Consider the following 9,633-nt stretch of genomic DNA (forward strand, 5'->3'; position numbering starts at 1 on the left):
GGAAAGAGAAAACTGATTGTCTGACGCTGGTCTCAATATCTGCTCACATGGTATAGGAGAGCTTTTGTCTTTGTGTAAGCACGCAGTATAAATATCAAAGCTCTGATATTGTTTTTACACCACCGGTAGAAACTATATTTGGAGATTAATACAGTGAGTTTTCTTATTTCATACTTACAGAAAATAAATGGTAAAACAGTTTGGTAGGATCATCACAATTTGATAATAATTCTTTTTCACAAGACTTACAGTAATTATGCTCCTACTGGGACCTCACACTGTTATGCCTCCATACTTCTTGTATTCCTGATTAGGAAAAAATCCCCAAACCCTGCTTCTGCAGTTCCAGAAATGTTGATGTTATATTTGAGTTCAATTCATATTCTTTATCAAGTGTTTTTATCCCTAATTAGTTTTTATACCAAAGTCCAAATTTAGCATACCACAAACAGCCAAAAATTCAGTGGTGTTTTATTTATTTTTACACAAAGAGATGTTGATCCTAAATTCGGCCTCTCCTATCACACCAATCAGCCAGTGACTGTCTGCCTTTTTAGTTCCGTAAAAGCCATGAAAAAAACCAAATGTCAAACCTGTGCCATCATCCACAAACTGACTAGGGACGGATACAGAGATGCAGGCAGACATGCTAGATGATACTGACAAATTAAATCAAAGGGGAAAAAACAACCTGAACATTCTACATAGAAAAGAAAATCCTAAAATTAGTTTTGTGCACATAAACCCTGACTTGACAAGAAGTTAGACAAATTTAGCTATAGGGAGGTGACATGCAGCCGTGGCATTCCAGATAAAAAGTTTATTTAAATAGAAGTCGAGAAATTGTTCTTTTTAAGTTGAGTTTCAAACAAATACAAGTGAGAAGAACCTCTTGGGCCTTTGAAAGAATCACTCCTGTCCTTCTGTGTGGCTGTTAACTACTTTGCATGGGTATCATCACCTCCTTCCATATGCTTTCCCATAATGTATCTTCTGGCTGGGTAACCTGATTTGGTGAATACTAATAATATGAAAACCCAAAGAAAACTCACGTGTGTACAACTTCTGAATTAGGGTAGGTTTTTCTTGTTTATTTTAAAAGGCATACTGAGAACAGAAAATGTGAAGGAAGGAGAAAAGTAAGTAATGGGCAAAAGGTGGACTCTGGTGTCAGGCAGGTGCAGACAGAAAGGAAGACAACAACTGACACGATTCATCCTCTAGTCCAAAGTTGAGGAACTACCAAATGTGACATCAAGACATTGTTAATATCGACAAAAAAATTTACATACAGAGGCTGCAATGTCAGAGAGTCCAGTGATACTCCCCTGAGGAAGGAAAGCTCAATGCAGAGACTGGGTAGGCTTCCCCTCACCATATGTAATGTCACAAGAGGAGTGAAACAGCTGTGGAGCTGTGACATATTGATGCCTGCGATGTAGATGTTGTGCTGGGGCACGGGCCAGTAATTTGTATGCTTGCAGGCTCACCAACTGCTACTGCCAACCTCCTCGACATCTTCGATACACCACTGTGAAAACAGCTACCACAGAAGTTATCAGCCCTCTACTGCTTGTACCTACCCCATACATATGAACACTGCAGCTGTGATGTTTTTTGTACTTTCAACACTTGCGCTCCAACGGAAAGAGGTTGGATTTGGTCCAAAGGATGTTACATCTATATGCTTTTAGAGGATGAAATAGATAACAATTTCTCTCTGACCTCTAACGTTATAAAAGCTGTCACCAAAAGATATTAAATCCAGCTAGATGTGTGGCAACTGGAAATGAACTCAAAATCCACTGACTACTGCATAAACAGTGCTCATCATCCTTTCTTGATTTTATGCTGATTGCTATGCTGTCGTAATGCAGAAAGCACCTCAGGATGAATACAGACTTTACTTACGAAACACATGTACACACATGTACAGAGCCAAGCAGCCTGGTAATTTAGTCTATTGTATACCTATTATTACACTTCAGAAAACACATCTCTGAATACATTCCACACTGGCCTAAAACAGGAGACAGGGCAACAGGAACTGGTACTAAAACGCAACAGCACTTTCCCAGTGAATGCAAAATGGCATCTCTAACAAACGCAACTCTTAAAACTTACGGTCCACTGGCCCCAGCATTTAAAAACCAATCGCAGGGAGTTTGAGAAGGATACGGCTCATGAAAGGCTCTCTGTGACAGCCTGGATGGCAGAATTGCTAAACTGGAGAGACACTGGGCCGTTATTTATATTCAACAGTGAAACACATATAAACACACACACAATTAGAAACAAATACTGTACAGGCACCATACTACTTAACATAAAAATGGGAAGTAAATCATTGGTAGGATAAAAACAGGCAACAGAAAAGGGAATTCACTTAGGTTTCACAAGTGAAATAAATGCCAATTCCAATCAAATAAAGTATGTTGAGTAAAAAAACCTCCCTCTTCAACCTCCAGATCCTTCAGGCCTTATCTCAGTAAGTGCTCTGCCCTTTGCATGGGGCACTAAGCGTATGTAGACTCTCCCATCATACTGAATGTAGAATCATAGAATCAGCTAGGATGGAAAAGACCTTTAAGATCATCAAGTCCAACCCTTAGTAGGAGACAAGACAACCCCAAGCATGGAGGCACCTGGGGAGGAAATCAGGAATCTGCTGTGTTGAAAACAGAAAACCCAAGAAATAAGTGGTATTTTCCATGCGGGTTAAGAGCTGTAGCTATAGCTGTAAGTAGAATTCCAGTGAAACAACACCAAATATTATTCAAGTTGCTTCTCCACCAGCGCAAAGCATAAACCCGCCAAACATATCCTGTATACAACAACACAGCAGAAGCTACTCTGGGGATGCGTTTGGCCCAGGCATGGTTTCTTTGCAGAGTACTCAGCACCAAGCACAGCAGCAAGCTCTGGAGCAAAGGGTACCAGGTGGTACCAGGCTGCTAAAGAGCGAGTTGGAGCGCAGATGCCAAGCGTCTCTGCATGTGTCCTGTCTAGTGGTGGACTGAGAGGCATTACCAGCAGCCTCGCAAACAGCTTATTGCATGTACTGGCCAGAGGGCGAGAGCTGCACTGGTTACGGCAGCTGGGAAGGAGTGTGTGGAGAGGGGAAATAAAAATGGGGAAACATGGAAGGTCTCTGCAGCCAAAAGAGATAAACACACACACACGACACACAAATAATCACTGCAGCTTCACAGCCCGCTGGAAAGCGGCACTAGCTGCAATTTCTAGATCTTTCTGTCGTGTTTGTAATACTCAGAAACACGCATAATGGGAAAGATTAATTTTAGAGGATTTCTTAAGTTTGCAATATTAACTGGGGTGAGAAGAAGGAAAAAGCCCCCACAAAGGACTGCTGTAGGACTTACGCAAATATTTCCATCTGGGTTTAGAATAAAAATCAAAGCCCTGAACCAACCAGCAGACACTGTTTCATGCACTGCTAATGAAGAGAGAATTCAATTCTCCTGTTTGTTGAAATGAATACTCAACTTGTATCTTGATGTTTTACAAGAATGTGCTATGTGTGTGGAAACAAGAGTCTCACAGACAATCGCAGGAGCACTGCAGCTTCCTGTAATGCTTAAGGACTAGATCATAGCTTTAGCTTGAGAGTAAAGGACATTGAGCAGCCATGCCCCTACCCAGTCGTATTTGAAATTCATACAGTAGCTGATGTGATGGCAGTCTGCCCTTGGCATGGCCCCCTTCCCTACTAAATAGATGATACACACATACAGACTGGGATAAATTTCACAGCATTGCAAGTTAACCTATATCCTAACACATGCTCCGGCACCTGAACCTGCCAGCTATTTTCCTTAGAAAAAAGATGGGGAAAAAGCTGAGCTGAATGGATCCCATCCAGCACTTAGGGAGGGTGACAAAGGGTCAAGTTCCCATCACTGGGCAGCAACGGATGAGCACGGGCATGCTGCTCATACAGCAGCCTGGAAACAGACAACAAGGGCAGGATTAGAAAAGGAGGAGGGGAAAATCTGTTCTTTCACACTGGTGATAGCAAAACTGAAAAAAAATGGTAGGATGATAGATGACTCATGAAAGTGTTAAGACTACTGCCAAAAGCAGTAGATTTGGCAGCAGTGCAAGATACACTGCCTCGGGAGAGTCACACTTCAGTCCCTTGCTCCAGTGGGGAAGCGAGACGCATGAGCTCCCATTCAGGGCAGCTTCCTTCCTCCCTGCCACGGGCTCCCTTGTACCAGCCCATTTGCTCTCCACAGCCCGATGGTGACGACATTAGCCTGGCTTTTCTTTCTTGGTTCCAGTGCCGATCTCACACTTCAAAAAACAATTTGCAACAAGTAAATTAACAAATGTATTCCTACGCTGCTAAGTTTGAAATGGTTTATAAATTCAATCTTTCTTCCCCCTTGTCATATTACTAAATCTGCTTTCTTTCTTCCCTCCTTCACTAAAATCTTTTGTCTTAAATTTTTCATTTGTGGCATGTGGACTTGGGATTTTTCCCCCAAAAAAAACTGTTCAATATAAAGCAGACAGGCATTTGGGAAATAAAGGAGATCTGAAAAATGAGAGGAGCTGAACTTTGGGAAGTGTGCCAAAAAAACCTTGAGACAAATTAAGGCAGTAAATATATATCGATTACTCAGGGGGAACTTTTTACTATATTTTATCAAAGGTTACCTGCTCCCAATCCTTTCTACTCTAAACCATTATGCTGCCAAACCACAATACTGTCTCTGCATTTACGTGTCCATTCTTTATGCCTAATACGCAGTCTAGATACAAGTCCCTCAAAAACTGACAAACTAACCCTCACTCACCATAGGTAGGCAACCAAGCCAGATACTCCTTTACTTCAGAGGCACATATGTTGACTGCAAAAGCCACTAACAACTTTCTCAATCCTTCCTTTACCTATAAATGCAAGTTACTTGAAGCAGTGAAAGATTACAAGGCTCCCTGGCACCTTGGGTTCCATATCTGTTAGATCTTTGGCACAGGCTGATAGCAAAAATGTTTTCATTCATATCAACATACTTCTTACTATTTTGGGTAACGAACACTGTTTGGGCTACAGAGCTGTACAAAAAATTCAGCAAAAGTAACATTTCCTGCTGGCACTTGTGAGTACAACTTTTTTTAAGCAGTCTCTTGAAATAAGAGTAAGCAAATGGTGTCCTCCTAGTACTCTGAGGTCAGGTTTTAATGTAAAAATAGGCACCTTAGTGGGTTGGTTCTTTCATACAGGTCTAGGGATATGAGGAGGAGCCATCCATAGTGTCAGGGACAAGAGAAGCGTCATGTAGCTTGCAGATTCAGGGAAAGCCCAAGCCCATCTGGACTCCTTCATCCACTTGTCAGCTATTGTACGAAAGGTTGTTAACAAAAAATTGGGTCTGTGCATATGTTTACATGGTCTTACTTAGACTTCTGATAATACTGTCTAATTGAGGATTTCTTACAGCAACTCCCCTCTGTACTTTGATTCTTGCCTCAAGTTGAAGTTAAAACAGAAATCAAGTCACCAGCCCAGAGAGCTCCAACTTCAGTGGTTGGAGTTATGAAGGCTCAGTCACTGCCTTGTCTCTAAAGTAAGATTGAAGTAGATATTGCAGCTGAGAGTAGTATATACTCAGCACTTTTAGGCGACAGGAACATTGATATTGCTATTCTGCAGGCTATAGTTATCTTTTATATTGTTAAATTTTTGTTACTTCCATTTACAGCCAAAGAAAACTCTCGATGTGACCTTCACACTGCTGGCCTTCTAGCCCTGAAAAGCTACAGTGTGGGTGATGCAACAAAGCAAACATCTAGAGGTTCAAGTAAAGTGTTGAGCAGGACGTCTCTCTGTTTGGGTTCAAACTTTAGCAGAGGAGATTTAGGTTGGCTAAAAAGAAGTTCTTCCCTGTGAGGGTGCTGAGGTGCTGGCACAGGGTGCCCAGAGAAGCTGTGGCTGCCCCAGCCCTGGCAGTGTTCAAGGCCAGGCTGGACACAGGGGCTTGGAGCAACCTGCTCTAGTGGAAGGTGTCCCTGCCCGTGGCAGAGGGCTGGAACTAGATGGATCTTAAGGGTTCTTTCCAACCCAAACTGTTCTATGATTCTACAATTCTATTTAACTTGTACAAAACGTCATGAAGGAGGGAGACACCAAATACATCTGGCACGAAGAAGGGCACCCTCGTTATCGCTGTTGAAGTGAACTGATTCTGCACTTAAAACACCAATCAGTGCTCAAAGCCAGAATCCCATCAGCAGACTTTGCAGTTCAGCGCACAAAGTGCTCCCACAGGTGTTTCAAGGCCTGCCCAAGTTTTCACACCTTTGGAAGCTTCATCCCATCCAAGAGTATTTCTGACACTTTAAGGAGAATTTTACTATTTCACTGAGAAATTCCAGACCTTTAGACATTTCAGTTATCAACCCATTCCTTCCAGAAACTCACCAGAGAAGGAAATAAGAAGGATAAAAGGAATGAAAACAACAAAAATATTTACTATAGATTTAAGAGATAATTAGGTATTTTGGGAATGAGGGCTACATAATTACAGCAATTATGCAGATATTGACAAATATAGACAATTTTCAAGATTCTCAGCTTTCACAAAGACTGTTTTCTCAGTATTTGTTCAAAATTAACCCATTTCAAATATCCACAAACCATCTAAAAAGTTCTCTTGTCTCCACATGGAAAACATCTTAAAAATACTGGCTGTTGTGTCTCACAGTTTGACATACGCGTGGGTTTATGGGCAAACATGGCAGTATTCTGGGGCCTGGCCTGTTCATTTGGACATAAGCTACACCATCACTCTTCCTTGCTTTTTTAATATTTCTTCTCTCACAAGTTCAGAATTAAGCTGTCATTATATATAAAGTCTGGATTCTATATGACACTGCCAAACATCCAGCATGCTACTGTGCTGTGTGTCATTCAGAAAGCAATTGTACTTATTACTTTTCAATTACACTTGCTGAACCTAACACCAACTTTGGGGTTTTCTTTAATGTTATAAGCAAAGATTGTATGAAAGCACCGAGAGCAGTAAGCCATATATCAAGCCCAACAACTCTACCTGCTTTACATCTAAAAACAGAAGAACATTATAAACACAGAATTTTGATGCCTTTATACAGTGACTCTTAAAGCACTGCCCTGCACAGAGGCAAAATGTTTTTAGTACTTCAGTGTTTGTAATATCACTAACTCCTCACAATAAGAAAACTATTCTCATGTAATAATGTGAGGAAATAGCAGTGCAACAACAACCATTCCAGTCTTTAAGAAAATGCCACCGAGTTTCCAATTGCAAGAAGTTTTCATAAGATTATGCTTAACAGCATGTCATGTTACTACTGACTGGCAAATCCTACCAATGGAATGGCAAATTTTACAAACTATGTCAAGCTATCTAGTAATAAGCCTAAATTTATTCTTTGCACTTCAATGGTGCTCACAAATAAAGCACTTAGATTTTATCATCGTAAATGGTAAATCTGTCTTGTGTTTTGCACACAGAAAGACTGTTTCACAGTGTAAATAGATACTGTGATAAGATAAGAAATACAGTCTACACTCTTGGTTGTGATTGTTTCTAATTTATAAAATATATTATAGCTAAAACTGTCTACGTAACTCAAGCCATTTAGAAAGATTCCCAATAGATACGCATTCCCACAACAGATATTTCATTAAAAACCAGTCTCATCCCCTTTTCAGTCTTGTTTGTTCAACCTCAACTAAATCTAACCTCTAATGTAACTTACAGCATGTTGGGTTATGTGCATTACACGGAAAGTCTCTGTAGGAAGAAATAAATTATTATATACCCTCTGGAAATAAATACTGGCTAGCCTACACACAGTAGGCATCTTCTTTCCCACACCATATGCCCCCAGTATTCATTAATACATCCTGATGTTCAAGAGACAGACAACTGTGTAAATAAATAGATCACTATGGACTGCATTTTGATAGCTATATAAATGAAAAGTGTATTCACTATTTAATTAATATAATTAATGTACCAGCTTCTCAAATCTTTGGAAAAACATTAACATGCCTACAGCTATCCATTCCCAAAGCTAGGTATTTCATTAATTAATCTTAAAAGGATGTTAAAAATGGATCTGCAATAGCAGCAAGGAGACACAAGTCTACACCACTCACTTGGTGGATCAGTACAGTTCTTCCCACCACATCATATACCCTTCTTGGAAGGGTCTCTGAAACAAAGCAAATCAGTGAGGAGAAACATGAGTCATCCTTTTCTTTGTCTCTTACCGCAATGTCCTTGGGCAGCACAGTGAAAAACATTCAGGCCTGATCTGATCTGATTTTTGCCCATTGTATGCAGAGACAGTGACTCCATAAAGCAGAAGGCAATAGAGAATATGACTCATGTCAATGACAATTCTGAACCTCCCCTCTGTGGATGGCAAAACTTTTACCCGCAAAGAACTGGCCTTCTATTAGAAACTGTTATTCATACACAGAGCAATGCCATATTACAGCATAATGAGATCTGTGTAATATATCCAGATACCATTTAGGGAAAAACTCAGGTTTGGCTTATTTAACAAATGCAATATACACGTATACTCAAATGGTGTTGCTTGTTCGTTCATAAGATGATAGAATAATTCAGGTTGGAAGGGCTCTCAAGAGGTCTCTGTACAAAGTACTGCTAAAAGCAAGGTCAGCTCCAGTAGCAGAGCAAGTTGCTCAGGGCGTACCCAAACAGGTTTTGAAACCTCTAAGGATGGAGAGTGGACTTCACAACTGTACATTTTATAATGAGCTTGCAGGTACATAAGCAAATAGATAACCTGTGCAATTGGCTTAACAAACATTGCGTCAGAGGGCAGGCAGGAGGTATGTTGGGCAGCATAGCTGGGTAGCCAAATTTAGTTGTTTGTCTCTGAGGCCCACTTCCTTCTTAATAGCCAAATACATCTTCTATCTCTGGGACATCCTGCCTTGCCTGCTCTGTGAGCAGTAAAGGTTGTCTCAATCTTCTGTGAAAAATCAACACAGCACCTACTGTACCTTGCAACTGACCATCCCTCAAAAAACCAAAAATGTCCTTAAAAAGAATCAGAGATTTGAGTACAATCACCACTCGTGCTACAAAAGAACATTTCTGCTATTACAAGAATATCCTCCTATTTTGCAGTAACGTGTTAATTGTGATCTGATAATAAAAGAGGCCTTACACAAGAACAATCCAAACCACAGCTTTTTTCTCTCTGTATCTTCCTTTAAGTGGGCACTGAACTAAACTCCAATCCATAAAATCTAATTCTTTGTTCTCATGCAATAATAATATCAATAGAACCAATAAATCAGTTAGGATTAATTCTTCCACAGATCCATCCAATGGCTTTATTATATCAATAAAACCGTTGGTCTCAAAACAAAGAGGGCACAGTGTGAAAGCGGGAGCACAAGGGTTTTGCATGCTGAATAAAGCTTTTGAAAATGTTTCTCTCTAGAAAAAAAGATGCTGGCAATGTGAAATTTGATGATCTTAGCAGCAAATAACTATAGGTAACTCTATATGAAAGATGAATCCTAAGCCTAGGGACACGGATATTCTGAAGACAAAATATCCATTCCTGGACTCTTTC

The 9,633-nt window shown here is 40.3% G+C and overlaps 1 protein-coding gene across 1 annotated transcript in view; it reads right to left on the bottom strand.

Annotated features, from left to right (window-relative positions):
- LOC104408467 (GDNF family receptor alpha-1) overlaps positions 1 to 9,633 on the bottom strand; it is an 87,491-nt gene that overhangs the window by 50,683 nt on the left and 27,175 nt on the right. The window lies entirely within an intron of this gene.

The sequence above is a fragment of the Nestor notabilis genome, unplaced genomic scaffold (assembly GCF_000696875.1).
Source record: "Nestor notabilis isolate BGI_N333 unplaced genomic scaffold, ASM69687v1 scaffold3737, whole genome shotgun sequence".
Lineage (NCBI taxonomy): Eukaryota > Metazoa > Chordata > Aves > Psittaciformes > Psittacidae > Nestor > Nestor notabilis.